Genomic DNA, 17,433 nt, shown 5'->3' on the forward strand with positions numbered 1-17,433 from the left:
GTTGGAACGTTTCATTATAAGTTGCAACGTTGGTTTAGATATGAAAATACTTGCCACTAGTGTAAGGATGCATTAGCCATTAGCTAGCTTACTTACAGAGACTTGTGGTATGGAGGTTGTAGCTGTGTTCAACTTCGAACGAGCCCGCCAGCTTGATTTGAGCCAGGCAGAAAACGGGTCCAGAAACAAACATTAATTTTCTTTGATCTACTTTTTCTCCCCATTTTTCTATTTTTCTCCCGTCCCCAATTTCGCATTGTCCAATTCTACCCTCCCCTGTCTTGAACGTTGTTAGGCCATGCCTCCCACAAGCCGGCTGCAATGTGGACAAAGCCTTGTATCACGTTTCCCCTCCGGTACTCGAGGAGGCAGCCGTCGCATCTTTTCACCTGCACAGCGCGATCTCTCAGCGGCGAGGGTCTGCCTGGGAGGGACACGCCGCCCTCGTCGCTTCCTGATTCTACTGCGCAGGCGCACCAACCGACCTGTAGGAGTCACTGTCCACAACGTCTGATCCCCACCCACCAGCTTCCCACCCCCTAATACTGCCAATTGTATTAGTATGAACGACCAGCCAAGCTGGTAGCAACGCAGAGAGCTGAGCTCGAACCCAGCATATCCTGCGTTGGTGGCGAGCGCCTTGCCCACTGCGCCACCTAGCCGCCCCAGAAACTAACGTTTTAAAACTTTTAATCCACACCACAATATGTAAACAAAGGTTTTAACCATCCACAACAGAATACTGCAGTCCAAATGTATTTCCGATGCTTGATTCTTCTCTCAGACGCGAGTATAGTAGCAGTGTGTAAACAAACACGCCCACAACGTGTCTCCTGCACACAGGAGTTCTACGCACACACAGAGTAATTCGACCAGGTATACATCAGCTAATGTAATTGGCTCCCAGACCCAATTTTGAGAATAGATTAACGGCGGCAATTTATTTATCGCGCGATAATAGTCTGCCGTTAACTTAGCCCGGTAAATGCGTTAACGGCCCGGCTCTACTAAAAATATACACTTTGACTGCTGTTTTGACAGGGTCTTTACTCTTGGCTACATTTGAACCGCAACATTAATTCATACATTCTGTACTGTATGTTTGTTGTTTTTTACCAATTAAGTACATGCTGACATTGTAGTACCCTGAAAAGCATCACATACACAGTATATCTGACATAATTCACATCAACATCTAGAATCTGTTGCACACGACCCGGGTTCAACTCCCGAACCCGTCGTTATTTGCCGAATGTCTTCCCCCCACTCTATCTACTGGACTGCCCAGTAGGAATAAAGCGATAAAACGCCAAAAAATAAACCTAAAAATAAAAATAAAAAAGGGGACATCAAGCGGACCAAGCACAGCCACAAGCTACGGTTTGAAGAGCACAACAACTCTCCACAAACCACTGACCCCTCCCTCCCTGAGGGACTTTTACGGCCACTTTGACAGGGACAACCAGGAGGCGCCCATCAAGGCTGCCCTTCCTGATAACCTCCAACTCCTCACTCTCTCCCCCACCGATGTGTGTGCTGCACTGAGCAGGACTAATGCACGTAAGGCTGCTGGCCCTGATGGCATCCCCGGTCATGTGCTCAGGAACTGTGCTGAGCAGCTGGCCGAGGTCCTAACTGACATCTTCACTAGCCCAAGCAGTTGTTCCTGCATGCTTCAAATTCAAATGTTCCAAATGTTTCAAATGTTCCATTGTGCCAGTGCTGAAACACTCCTCTGCAGCGAGTCTTAATGACTTCCTGTTGCACTCATCTCCATCATCATGAAGTGGTCCTAGTTCATCTCAAATCTGGCCTTTTATCCTCACAGAATAAATACGAATTTGCCTACCATAGAAGAGGAGCATGGAGGACGCCATCTTCTCAGCACTATATTCCGCTCTCTACCACCTGAATTACAGCAATATCCATGTAAGAATGCTGTTCATCAGCTTCAGCTCAGCATTCAACAGCATCATCCCCTCCAAACTCACCTCAACATTAACCACAACCAGAAGACACAGCGGTGGTGGGCCTCATCAAACACAACGATGAGTCGGCCTACAGGGAGGAGGTCCAGCACCTGTCGGCATGGTGCACTGACAACAACCTGGCCCTCAACACCAAGAAAACCAAGGAGCTCATTCTGGACTTCAGGAAGACTAGACCTGGCACGCCACGTCCATATTAATGGGACCCATTGCCCTCACCCTCCACACCGGTCTCTCCCACCTGGACCAGTGAGAATGCTGTATAGAGCTCAGCATTCAATACCACGGTGCCCTCCAAACTCACCATCAAACTCAGGGACCTAGGACTCAACCCAGCCCTCTGCAGCTGGAGAGGCATTGGCCTGATCACTGGCAATGACAAGTCGAAGTATGGAGAGGAAGTGAGTGCATTGGCAACATATAATTTTAAATTGAATTTTAATGCAGGACCTCTTTAGAGGTCTTTATTCGGCATGCAACAAACTGGGACATGCAATGTGAGCGGCACACACACACTGGAATACACACACACACATGCATTGTCTTTTTTACCGCGCCCGGGGACCAATCCAAGTGCTCCTGCCCGTCTTCGTCAAGGACACGACAGCGTCAGCGATCTGTTGTGTGCATGTTTTTCCATTGGGTTTATCTTATCGGGGGGGAAACCCTTGCGAGCATGGGGAGAACATGCAAACTCCACACAGAAAGGCCTGGGAGATCCCCCACCTGGGTACCTTGCATCGTGGAAACCTGGTCCCCAAGCGGGAATCGAACCCTGGACCTTCTTTCTGTGACGTGACAGTGTTAACCACTACACCACCGTGCCACACATGGTGCCAGGATAACAACCTCCACCTCAACGTCAGCAAAACGAATGAGCTCACCGTGGACTATAGGAAGTCCCAGGGGGGAGAGCACGCCCCCATTCACATCAGCGGTTCAGCGGTGGAGAGAGTCAGCAGTTTCAGGTTCCTCGGGATCAGCTGTCCTGGTCTCATCACACCGGCATTGTTGTCAAGACAGCGAGACAGCGGCTCTTCTTCCTCCGTAGGTTGAGGAGTTTCGGCATAGACTCCAGGATACTCTGCAACTTTTACCGGTGCACTATAGAGAGTATCCTGACTGGCTGCATCATATGCACATACACTATACCCAAGACACTTTCTGTAAATAATTGACTATTTTATCTTACAGTACCTCATTTTATATTTAATTTAATCTTACTTCTACTACTTATTGTTACCATTCTTCTATTCATTGTTGTTTCTTAATTGTGCACTGAGCTCGAAACACAAACATTTCATTACCTGCAATGCCCCTGTATTGTTGTGTATTTGACAAATAAAGAACTTGAACTTGTATTGCCTATAATCAATCTTCTGCATTCACACTGCATGTCTACACTGTGATCATAACTACCTACCTCAAACTATATCTACCCATATAACTGTATGATAGCATATAGCAGTATATATATTCATATATTCATATTCACCATGTATATATTTATCCATATCTGTCTGAATATCCCTGCATATAATCCTTTTTACATACCTGTATATACTATATCTATATCCCTTACCTAATCTTACTACAGTAGGTGTACCGCTAGCCAGTATGACTTACTACCATTGTTATTATACCTGTATTACTGTAAATAATAATACTAAACACTGTACGCACATCTGATTAGCACTATTACTCAGTAGTAGTAGTAGTAGTAGTAGTAGTAGTAGTAGTAGTAGTAGTAGTAGTAGTAGTAGTAGTAGTAGTAGTAGTAGTAGTAGTAGTAGTAGTAGTAGTAGTAGTAGTAGTAGTAGTAGTAGTAGTAGTAGTTTATATATACTATACAGTTATACTTCACTTGTGCATTGCATATTGTTAATTTACTTTACTGTTACCTTTGCACTCTGGTGAGATGCTAACTTATTAATTAATTATTAAACTAATCTTGTACTGTACTTGTGCTGTATGATGACAATACATTTGAATCAAATCAAATATAATCTAACCATAACCTGGGTGTGTATGGGTAGTGTGGAGGTAAAAGTGCTCGCGTACTGCAGTAACCGCTGGTTCAAGCCCCAGGCGTGGTGCTATTCTGTGACTGTATTCTACTAGTCGTGGTGTTATTTTGTGACTGTATTCTACTAGTCATGGTGTTATTTTGTGACTGCATTCTACTAGTCATGGTGGTACTGTTGTGAATGGTTATACTCAGACGCAGTTCTAGGAGTTGAAGAGGTTTGGGGTACAGGATGCATGCAAAGCAAAAAAAATGTGGGTGTGTAACACCGGGAAATATAATAACACCAGGAAATGTGATAACACCGCAAAATGTAATAACTTTTTCCTTTAGAAAGACTTTAAAATGTAATAACACCAGGAAATGTAATAACACTGGGAAATGTAATAATAACCTTGTCCTTTAGAAGGATTGGGATGGACCTTGTGGGTCCCCTACCTCATAACCTCGCAGCACCAGGGGCCATCAGCACATCCTGGTGATCATGGACTATGCCACCCAGTACCCCGAGGCCATCCCTCGCCGTACAATGGCCTCTAAAGGTATAGCCAGGGAGCTCATGCTATTAATTACCAGGGTGGGGATCCCGGATAAAATTCTGACACCGTTTATGTCGAAAATAATTAAAGATTTGTCCGGGTTACTGAAAATACGCACAGCTACGCACGTCAGTCTACCATCCCCAGACTGATGCACTAGTTGAGCGGTTTAACAGGGCTGACCCATATTAGTCGAATAGCCGACTTAATCGATCGAAAGGAGCCGTAGTCGACTGCCAACCGCTTAGTCGAAAAAGAAAAAGAAAACATTTGTTATTTAAAAAAAATTATTTATCATTCTTTCCAAAAGAAAATAGGCCTAGAAGCGTGGCTAACGCTAATGGCACACATACCAGATGCTAACTGCCTAAGAAAACAGGCACATAGGCACTGAAAGAGGATTTCACCCATCTGATGAACACACTAGACTAGACAAAATATCAATATGTATCCATCAGTGGACCAATTGCATGCTTTTGCAGAGGACAAGAAGCCTTCCGTCGACTCCTTCAGACATTAAGCACCCCCACAGCCCAAATGGAATGATAAATGTAATTTTTTTTAAATTATACAAAAAAATATATATATTTCATAGTCAACTAATAGTCGACTATCGGCTAATTTCGGCCTATCAAAGTCGACTATCCAAATCCTTAGTCGGGGACAGCCCTAAACCGTACCCTTAAGAGCATGCTCAAGAAGGTAATGGAAGCAGACGGTGGAACTGGGACCAGCTCCTTCCGTATCTAATGTTTTCCATCAGGGAAGTTCCCCAGGCCTCCACAGGTTTCTCCCCCTTCAAGATTTTGTACGGGAGAAGACCGAGAGGTATGTTCGATATAGCCAAAGAGGCCTGGGAACACCAGCCGTCACCGCACCGGAGTTTGGTGGATCATGTGGAGGAGACCACATGACAAAGGCACAGCAGGCCCAGGCCCGGGTCCATAACAGGGGCACACAACCCAGGGAATTCAAGTCAGGGGATTGAGTGTTAGTACTGGTCCCCACATCCGAATGCAAATTTCTAGCTAAGTGGCATGGGCCCTATGAAGTAATGGAGAAGGTGGGTCCTCTGACCCCACCGAGAGTACGCAGCAGCCTACATCGACGACATTATCCACGGCGAGGAGTGGGGTTTCAGGTTCAGGTTTCAGGTTTTTATTTTGACACAAAACATATACAGATTTTATTCCATTTACACTTTTGTCAAGGATAGGAACGAAAAGGCGCAGTGCCTTATTTGCATCGTTGTCCTTGGATGTCAAGGATGCGTGCTCGTCAGCGAGCTCGCAGACACAGTGGTGAGATAGCACTATTAGAGCAGCTCTGAACTCTCGTACCACCGCCTACAACCTGGGTAGAGAGGCAGGAAACATGGAGGAGTATAAGGCTTCAGTCTATACTCTACGCAAGGCTGTCAAACTTGCTAAGAGGACATATGCTGATAAACTGGAGACACAAATGGCACAAAACGACACAAGAGGATTATGGCAGGGACTGAAGACAATAACTGACTATAAAGTCAGCGCCCCCTCAATGGGGAGCGACGACGCCTCCCTCGCGGACAAGCTCAACATCTTCTACGCTCGGTTTGGTGTAGACAGTGGCGCTGCTGGCTCTCCGGCTAGTGACGTCACTGGCGCGCCGGCTGTTGTGGAGGGGGGGGGGGCAACCGCGGGGACGCGGGGACGCTCTCTCGTTGTCGGAACACAGTGTGAGAAGAGCATTTATGCAGGTGAACACCAGGAAGGCTGCTGGCCCAGATGGCATAACAGGACGCATACTCAAGTCCTGTGCCAACCAGCTGGCCCCAGTGTTCACCGCCATATTTAATCAATCCCTGGCGGAGTCAGTGGTCCCTGCCTGCTTCAAGATGTCTACCATCATCCCTGTACCGAAGAAACCCTCCCCAACATGTCCAAATGACTACAGACCGGTGGCACTCACCTCAGTGGTCATGAAATGTTTCGAGAGGCTGGTCAAGGACCACATTTGTGCCTCCCTCCCCAGTGATATGGACCCTATGCAATTTGCATACAGGACAAACAGGTCCACCGACGACGCGGTCTCCCAGGTACTGCACAGCACCCTCTCGCACCTTGACCGTCAGAAGGGGGGCTATGTGAGACTGTTGTTCATTGACTACAGCTCAGCGTTCAACACCATAGTCCCCACCAGACTGGTGGACAAGCTGATCGAGCTAGGTCTGAGCTCCGTCCTGAGCGCCTGGGTACTGGACTTTCTGAGCGAAAGACCCCAGGCGGTCAGGGTGGGGGGTCAGACCTCCAACACCATCACCCTGAGCATCGGGTCCCCCCAGGGCTGTGTTCTGAGCCCCCTGCTGTACTCACTCTACACACACGACTGTGTGGCCAAGTTCAGCTCCAACTCCATAGTGAAGTTCGCAGACGACACGGTGGTGGTGGGGCTGATCTCGGACAACGACGAGAAGGCCTACCGGGAGGAGGTTGAGGTACTGGAACGCTGGTGCCAGGACAACAGCCTGCTCCTGAACATTGGTAAAACCAAGGAGCTGATCGTGGATTATAGGAGAGGACAGCAGGAGACGCACACACCACTGATGATTAAGGGGGCCACCGTGGACAGGGTGAGCAGCTTTAAGTACCTGGGGGTCCACATCTCAGAGGACCTGACATGGTCAACACACATAGACACAGTAGTAAAGAAGGCGAAACAGCGCCTCTACCACCTGAGACAGTTAAGGAAGTTCAGAGTATCGGGGAAGATACTCCAGTCCTTCTACTCAGGAGCTGTAGAGAGCATCCTGACCGGAAACATCACTGCCTGGTATGGAAACAGCACGGCACAGGACAAGAAAGCCCTACAGAGAGTGGTGCGCTCAGCCGAGCGTACCACGGGTATTGCACAACCCCCCCTGCAGGTTCTATACAACAAGAGGTGCAAATCCAGAGCCTGCAGGATAATGAAAGACCCTCACCACCACAATAACAGCCTGTTTCAGCTGCTGAGGTCAGGCAGACGCCTGCGAACCCCAGCTACTAGGACAGAGCGGCTTAGGCTCAGCTTCTTCCCCCAGGCCATCAGAGCCATGAACAATGAACATTGAGTGCTCAGAACATTGAACTATCCACACACAAGCACACATGAACACACACACGACACGCGCGCTGTGCACGCTCACACACGAGCAGCCACTTAACACTTTAACATGAGCGGGCACACACTCATGTCGCACACACGCACACTTATGGCCAAAGGAAAGGACACTTTAAATTAGAATAACAGGAACAGTGTATTGCACTACCAAAGCTAACTAGCATGTCCCATATGCTCTGTAAATAACTATGTACAGATACCGAGATGTCACTCCATGTTACCTGTTACCTGTTTACTGCACAATGTTGTTTTTTCATTTTTGATTCTATTATATGTTGTACCACTGTATTGCACATCGTTGCGGGCAAGACCACCCGCATTTCATTGTATACCTGTATGCCGTGACAATTAAAACTCTTGACTTGACTTGACTTGACTTGATGCTAGAAACATACAACTCATTACAGAATTAATCACAATTATTATCTTTGCATAGTAATAATGGCACAACCCTAAATTTATACAAACAAAGCACATTTGTTGTTACAATGTTCCTCTATGCCGAAAGTCTGTGTGTTTCAAGAAGCACCCTCAGGGGAGGGAATTTGGGGGTTGGGAGGGAGGGCGGAGAGTGGGGGGTGGGAGTTGGTTAAGGATAGGGTAGTTGGCTTAGGATTTGGGCGAATGAGACAGTCGAGGGTCCCTCCCCTCCATTCCGTGCACGTCGCCAGGCGTGCTTGTGGGAGGGAGGTTTGGTGAGGATCGGGGGGGGGGGGCCTGCCATCCATCTTATCTTCAGACAGTTTGATTCTGTCCCGTCCTTGGTTGCGATGAGTACGGACGTCATAAACCAGATCTTATCTTGACTTCTTCTCCACGCATCTACGCCAGGTCATGGCTGTTCTACAGGCTTTGAGAGGGGCGGGGCTCACCGCTAACCCGAAGAAATGTCACCTGGGCCTACAGGATGCGGACTACAAGCAGGCAAGGTCCAGTCCATCCGGAGCAGGCCCGCCCCCAAACCAAAGAGCAGGTACGAACCTTCATAGGCCTAGCCAGCTATTACAGACATTTTGTCCCCAACTTCTCTGCCCTTGCAGCACCACTGACCGACCTAACCCAGAACAAACTGCCAGACAAGGTCCTGTGGACCGAGGAGAGGGAGAAGGCCTTTCAGCAGCTGAAGGACAAACTGTGTTTGGAACCAGTGCTGGTGACCCTCGACTTCAGCCAACCTCTGTTGGTGCAGACGGATGCATCGGAGACTGGGGTGGGTGCCGTCCTATCACAACTAAAAGAAGGTGAGGAACACCCGGTGATTTTTATCAGTCGCAAGCTACTGCCCCGGGAGAAGAATTACTCCACGATAGAGAAGGAATGTTTGGCCATAAAATGGGCCCTAGAGGAATTAAAATATTATCTGTTGGGACGGCGCTTCACCCTAGTCACGGACCATGCACCCCTTGTATGGCTATCATGTAACAAGGACACCAACGCTAGGGTCACCCGCTGGTTCCTGTCCTTACAGCCTTTTGTCTTCTCCGTCATCCACAGGTCGGGAGCAGCACACGGGAACGCGGATGCATTGTCCAGGAGAGAAGCACTGGGAACGTGGTCCGCTCCGAGAGGCTCGGAGCTACGGGGGGGGGGGATATGTGGCAGATCTCACCCCCCCTCTCATGGATATGTGAAGGATGGGAGATACTTTTGCCACGGAAGGAGTAGAGACAATTAGGTAGCTGATTAGTACTGATAGAACACACCTGCGCATCAATAGTCCACCCACATCTCACGTGCCCACGCCCAGACCTAGTTAGTTAGGAGTAAGTTGAGCGGAGGTGAGGTTGGAGATGTTGTGTATGGAGAGAGATAGATTGTAGTATTCGGAGTTGTGAAGATGAGAGGTAGTGAGAGGTAGGGCTGTCGATGGGCATGGGATTCGAATATGAAAAAAAATATATATATATAATTTTTTTTTTTTTTTTTTTTTTGCTAAATCAACTCTGCCTCTCTTTGTTAACTCACTGGAGGCCAAACCCGAGATAGTCCGGGTTAACTCGCCATGCCCTGGCTGCCAAACCCGAGAAATCTCTGGTTTTAATCCATATTACTTTTATTAGCGATATCCATTCATTTTTCATTCATCCAGCCTGACGTTATCATTGGGAATGGGTCTGAGCTTGCAATGGGCAAATACCGCCGCCTATCGTCTCCCGGATGGTATTGCACATCATTGGATTGGAGTGGCTGGGACTGTGCAGCGGTAGAATATGGAGACTGCAGAGCGGAAATAATCTTCTGTGCATTAGTTTGACTGACGTGTTCGGTATGACCCCCCGTAATTCATTATAGTTAATTGTACAATAGCGACAGTAGTGTAATTATTGTCAAAACCCTATAAATAGCTTTTGGAATAGGTCTTTCTTTCCGAATGAATGCAGCATGGTTTATATAGCGTTATCGGAATACTACAGGGTGTACTGACTGCGCTCCGTGTGTAACTCAACTCGTTATTATTTTGCGCATAGATTGCAGAAATACGGGAACATTTTGATTATATTTAAAAGGCTTTGCAACTTACAACTTCGAAATTCCACTTATTTCGTTTTACAATGTCAAAGCCTTTTAAATATAATCAAAACGTTCCCGTATTTCTGCAATCTGCGCAAAATAATAACGAGTTGAGTTCTAACAAAGAACGTATTACATGCTGATAGATTAAACTGTAAATAAAATAGCCTATAACATTATAAAGGATATGGGCTATAGCAAGGGTTCCCAACCTTTATTCCCCAGAGTCCCACGATTCCTTGGAGACATAGGAATATGATATGATATAAGGTATACTCAGGGCCGCCTGGGAGAAATGCGAGGCCCTGTGCAAGATTTAAACGCGATGATACAGTCAACATATAGCAAGAGAGAGAGCGAGAGAGAGCTCCCGTTCTACAGTCAATATACAGTGTACAGAGAGAGAGAGAGAGAGAGAGAGAGAGAGAGAGAGAGAGAGAGAGAGAGAGAGAGAGAGAGAGAGAGAGAGAGAGAGAGAGAGAGAGAGAGACACACATTGGAAAGAAATTGAAATGCTATTTGGCCCTAAACAGAGAGTACACAGTGGCAGAATACCTGAGCACTGTGACTGAAGATCCTTGACTAGGTACAGACTCAGTGAGCACAGCCTAGCCATCGAGAAAGGCCGCCATAGGCAGACTGTGTGTGTTAGAAAGAGAGAGAGAGAGAGAGAGAGAGAGAGAGAGAGCATGTGTGTTTGTGTGTTAGAGAGAGAGAGCATGTCTGTGTGTCGTGTGTGTGTGTGTGTTAGAGAGAGAGCATGTATGAGAGAGATAAGCAAAGATGAGCCCCTAAAGGATATTCAACTTTTAATGGAAGAACAAAACAGAAGGAAAAGATAACTTCACAAAGGCAACATGAATATACATAGATCCAAAAGGACAAAGATCAACACTTAAATCCAAAGAGAAGAGGGTCTATACCAGAGAAAACAAAGTAGCAAGGAGCCAATGGCTGACATCAGCTAAATAGGCTAACTGCAAATAGAGTAGCCAGTAAGCCAGGTACTGACACCAGGCCACACACAGGTTTGGCCAACGCTACCCAAGCTACACAAACGACCAAGACAATTCACACACAGCACATGTTGTATCTCCAAATGTTGTGAAGTAACATATGTTTTGCCTGGAAAAAAACATCGTTATTAACAAAACATTCGGGAGGGGAAGGAAGGAAGAGTGGGGTAATGTCCAATGGACATCTTACCTGCACCAAGGAACGCAGGGCGAAAGGCCGCAACACAGGTCTCCACGTTGACGAAAGGCCTCTCGCTGGCGGGACAAAAAGAAGCTATGGCCGGAGCCTTGTCATGGTGCAGGCCCGACTACATCTTCTGTCAAAGATGATGTCGTAGTCAGAGTGCCAGGGCTTGCTATTCTCACGGCTAATGTCAATGGTCGTAGCACAAGCTAACAGCTAACTCTAGGCTAACTGATAGCATCAAGCTAACGTTCCCAGCCGAGCGAAAACGAGCAGCTAACGTCATAGCTAAACAGCTAACTGGCTAACAGTTAGCTCAACCCGGCTATCGCTAACCATTAGCTAACGCAGAAGCAAGCTATGCGGCTACCACTGAAAAACTGTACAACGTGAGAAAAGCAATACAGGCCAACACTTCAGACAGCCGCTGTGTTTTCCTCTTCTCATACGAAGAGAGAAGGGAAAAAGAAGGCAATACACGTCCCACTACAGAGTGGTGTTTACCATAGCGGTGCCGGCAACAAGTCCCTCGCGGACTATAGCCGACTTGAGCATGGAGATATTCTCATAATGAAACACCAAGCTCACCTCCCTCGCACCAGGTGCTGACACCAGGCCACACACCGTTAGCTACTAGTACTACAACAGCTAGTCGGCCCGTTTGGCTCCCGAGAGAGAGAGAGAGAGAGAGAGAGATATCCACGGCGGGAATAGAATAGAGTGCATTAGAAACTCACCAAATGTCCAAGAGGATGGAGACAACCGCGTGGAGTTGACGAAGTTCATCTGCCGAACGACCGTCCTCTTCATCTTGGCATAACAATGCTGCACGCGCTGTCTCTAGGTTAGCTAATGCTAGTTAGCCTTTAGCTAAGCTAGCTACTAGCCGACATCATCATGGCTATATCCCGACTGAACCACACGTTAGCACTCAATATTATAAGTTAGCTAAAGCTAACTAGCTGTCCCTGTCTTTAGCCGGGATGGCTAGCCTGACTGAACTGTCTAACATGCAACAACTTTCATCTTCAGTCCATCTGCCGAACGATGTCCTCTTCATCTTGGCTGGCATAACCTCCAATGCTGCACGCGCGAAATAGTCAGACGCTAGTGATGGGTCGGTCATGAGCGACTCGTTCATAAGAGCCGATTCATTGCCGTGAGCATGAGTCGAATCGCTCACGTCTGGCAATGAGTCGGTTCGCGTGTTCGAATCCAGCTCCCGGCGTTGTCACCAGCTTGGCTGGCCGTTCACACTAATACAATTGGCAGTATTAGGGGGTGGGGAAAGCTGGCGGGTGGGTCCTGGGCGTTGTGGACAGCAACCCGTACAGTTCGGTCGGGGCGCCTGCTCAGCGAGGGTAGGATCTGGAGAGAGGTAGTGCGGCCTCCCACACGTTACACTCTCCCAGTGAGAATCTGCACGGCCAGGCTGGCTGCCGGCTGACTGCACATGCGTCGGAGGAAAGCATGTGACAGTCTTTCCGCCTCTCGGACCAACAGTAGGGGAAAGTGCGCAAACAACCAGGAAGGGGGTTGGGAATTGGCATAACGACTAACAGTGGGATGGGAGAAAAATCGGAAAAAGGAGGGGGAAAAAAGATAATAAAAAATAATAATAAAAAAGTTAGTTTAGGCTTTGCAGGGCTGTGCCATGTGCTATTATATATGCGCAAGTTACTGTTGCATAATGTAGGCTATGGCTGCTATTATCTAATTTATATAGGCTACCTAATACCGACAACAAAATAGATTGTATGCCTCTACAAATCATATTATACCCGGTAGCTAATCGAACGAAACGAATAAAGACATTCATATTCCAGCATTGGTTATAATGACACACCAACGCCAAACAGTGGTTAACGGTCTTTATTAGTATTTTGAGCTGTCCAGGCAGAATTGCAGCAATGGTCTTAGGGAGTCGTTGATATCTGACATCACCATGTACAAGTCCGCCAGCCTGTCGCGTATTTATCCCATAACAAGCGTTGTGTCTTCTTGGTTCGACAGCGAGTTAAATTAGTTGCTTAGACCTCCGTGAACAATCTCGCTTGTGAAGTTTCTCAGAGTTAGCTCGGGTTAGTCCATTATTTCACATCCCATCGGGGTGTTTCATTACCATTATGTTTAATCATGCACGAGCATTGACGGTAAGAACAAATGGTATTTATCAACACGGAGTGTGCGTACGACCCGTGTACGCACGTGTGATAAATCCCGATTTTTCTGTACGTACACACATTCTAAATGATGTGCTTAAGAACGAATTGTTGATAAATGAGGGCCCTGGGGTTCTAGAGAAAGTTGAAACTGTCAAAATATCCATCCTCCGGATAGAACATCCATCCATCCTGTCCGTGTGTGTGTGCGTGTGTGTGTGTGTGTGTGTGTGTGTGTGTGTGTGTGTGTGTGTGTGTGTGTGTGTGTGTGTGTGTGTGTGTGTGTGTGTGTGTGTGTGTGTGTGTGTGTGTGTGTGTGTGTGTGTGTGTGTGTGTGTGTGTGTGCGTGCCTGTGTGTGCCTGTGTGTGCCTGTGTGTGCCTGTGTGTGTATTAATGGGATCTCCAGTCCAAACATAACATCCGATTCCATGTTAAAAGACCAGACTTAGTAATGTGGTTCAGATGCTTGTCTCTGTGTGAGAGATCAGCTGTCGGCTCAGAGGAAGCAGGGTTTCTGTCCAAGAGATTAGTGGACTAACTGTCCTAACAGTGGACTAGTTCAGTCTTCCATGTCAAAATGTGTTGTCTATTCTTCTGTAATCTTATTGTCTAAAAAGGTTTTAGTCATCTGAGGCCTTAACAAGCTTAATGAGTGTAACGAGCATAACACACTTAACAATCTTAATGAGCGAGTAGCTGTGTAATCCAAGATTTTAAAACATATACATCATGCTATTCATAATCTTTCGTACAGATGATTTTTTCTTGTGAAATAATGACTATTTTAAGTATGAAGCCCTCGTCATATCATCAATCAAGTTAAATAATCTGACAAGGGGAAATAAAAATTATTATTTTGTGTCAAAGTTCATTGTTACAGTCTGTTTGATTGTAGAATGATTGTAAACAGGGTTGAGAATTACTGATAATCACCTGAGAGCAACATCTGTGTGTGAATCTGAACCTTTTAAAACAACATCTGTTTTTTCCTGACATCTTTCTATCTCTCCATTCCTCTATCTCTCAATCTATCTCTCTCCTCCTCCTCTCTTTTCTAACAGCACTCCCTCCCTCCCCCATTCCCCATATCTCTCTCTTTTTCTCTTTCTCTCTCTCTGACTCCATTCATCTGTATTTATTCTCTTTCCCTCAGAGGAGAAATAGATAGATAGATAGATAGATAGATAGATAGATAGATAGATAGATAGATAGATAGATAGATAGATAGATAGATAGATAGATAGATAGATAGATAGATAGATAGATAGATAGATAGATAGATAGATAGATAGATAGATAGATAGATAGATAGATAGATAGATAGATAGATAGATAGATAGATAGATAGATAGATAGATAGATAGATAGATAGATAGATAGATAGATAGATAGATAGATAGATAGATAGATAGATAGATAGATAGATAGATAGATAGATAGATAGATAGATAGATAGATAGATAGATAGATAGATAGATAGATAGATAGATAGATAGATAGATAGATAGATAGATAGATAGATAGATAGATAGATAGATAGATAGATAGATAGATAGATAGATAGATAGATAGATAGATAGATAGATAGATAGATAGATAGATAGATAGATAGATAGATAGATAGATAGATAGATAGATAGATAGATAGATAGATAGATAGATAGATAGATAGATAGATAGATAGATAGATAGATAGATAGATAGATAGATAGATAGATAGATAGATAGATAGATAGATAGATAGATAGATAGATAGATAGATAGATAGATAGATAGATAGATAGATAGATAGATAGATAGATAGATAGATAGATAGATAGATAGATAGATAGATAGATAGATAGATAGATAGATAGATAGATAGATAGATAGATAGATAGATAGATAGATAGATAGATAGATAGATAGATAGATAGATAGATAGATAGATAGATAGATAGATAGATAGATAGATAGATAGATAGATATAGATAGATAGATAGATAGATAGATAGATAGATAGATAGATAGATAGATAGATAGATAGATAGATAGATAGATAGATAGATAGATAGATAGATAGATAGATAGATAGATAGATAGATAGATAGATAGATAGATAGATAGATAGATAGATAGATAGATAGATAGATAGATAGATAGATAGATAGATAGATAGATAGATAGATAGATAGATAGATGTGGAAAATGTGGTTCTATCTATCAAAACAGTCATTAAATTAATACATTTAAATACATCAGAAAGCCTACATTATAAATAACTCCTACAGAGTCCCAGGAGAAATGTCTATGCATCTTAGAAACTGCCAGCTACTTATTGAGTCAGTTTAACTTCTGAAGTCGTGTCCAGAAAACAGATGGAACTCAAGTTGCTGAGAATAGTCATATATTTACTATAGAAACCCTTTCACTGCCACAATACCAAACGGTTAACCCTTTCACTGCGACAATACAGAAGATGAATGTAGAAACAGTTAGTCAGAGTTAGTCAAACCCGGTCAAACTGTCTGGCTTTTGGTCAGACCTCCCAGCATGCTCTAGGTCATAAAAACATTGCAGACCTCGAGGTTGGTAACCCCACAAGGTTAAAGTTCACAACCCTGCGAAGCTATAGGTGTTGTTTTAATAGTGAAGGTTATGACACAACACATCTGGTACACACACACACACACACACACACACACACACACACACACACACACACACACACACACACACACACACACACACACACACACACACACACACACACACACACACACACACACACATGCACAAACACAGATACACACACATATTCTGCACTTGTATTTCCAATTGATTCCTATTGAAACTAAAGCAAGTAACCTTTCTGCTCAGTCTTGTCTGTATTGTATTTTGTATTTACTATATTATTGCACAATCGAAGTATTATTGCACAATCGAAGCGGGCATGGCCACCCTCATTTCACTGTATGCCCTGGTATGTATGTGACAAATAAACCTCTTGAATCTTGAATATTGAATCTATTGAGGTGTTTTCTATTTGCTATGACATCGTTTCTCAATATCTCATTCAAGTTCAAGTTTCAAGTTTTGTTTTATTTGTCACATATTAGATGTACATTATAGTGAAATGCTTGTTTCTGTACGACCCTCCTGAAAGTGTGCGTCATACAGTAAAAAGAATAAAGACTAAACACTATACCAAATATACAATATACAAACTAAAATGTACAAAATGCAAGAACAAAATGCAAAATGCTAAAATGAGGTAGTGCAAATTGTTTAGGAATAAATAGATAAATTATGGTGTAATGTTTAAAAAGTGTTTAAGTGTTTAAAGTGTAGGCTGAGCTGTAGTCAATGAACAGCATCCTCACATAGTTCCCCTGCCTCTTATCCAGGTGTGATGCAGCAGTGTGCAGCACATGGGCTATGGCGTCCTCCGTGGACCTGCTGGGGCGATATGCAAATTCCAGCGGGTCCAGGGTGTTAGGGAGGAAGGAACAGATGTAGCCCTTCACTAGCTTCTCAAAGCACTTCATGGATATGGAGAGCTACAGGGCGGCACAGACTTTTAGGATGCGTCCGGGGATGCCGTCCGGTCCTGCTGCTTTCCTGGTATTCACTTTTTTGAAGGTCCTCCTCACATCATGCTCTGTTATCCTGAACACTGAGTCTCCGTCGACAGTGGCTCTACTTTCTGTTGTAGTGGCCTGTAACCTCAAAGCATGCATTGAGCTTGCAAAGTATTGAGCTAATTTGCCAAGGAGACATCAGTGTTCACCTTGGGGGGGGTGCCTTTGTAGTCTGTCATCGTTGATACCTCTGGAATCAGCCTGTTCTCTGAAGTTCCACTTTATCCCTGTACCGCCCCTTTGCCTCT

At 45.0% G+C, this 17,433-nt stretch overlaps 1 protein-coding gene across 1 annotated transcript in view; it reads right to left on the reverse strand.

The window, feature by feature from the left end:
- lama2 (laminin, alpha 2) overlaps positions 1-17,433 on the reverse strand; it is a 384,202-nt gene that overhangs the window by 349,116 nt on the left and 17,653 nt on the right.

Source organism: Notolepis coatsorum (assembly GCF_963971535.1).
Source record: "Notolepis coatsorum genome assembly, chromosome: 5".
NCBI lineage: Eukaryota > Metazoa > Chordata > Actinopteri > Aulopiformes > Paralepididae > Notolepis > Notolepis coatsorum.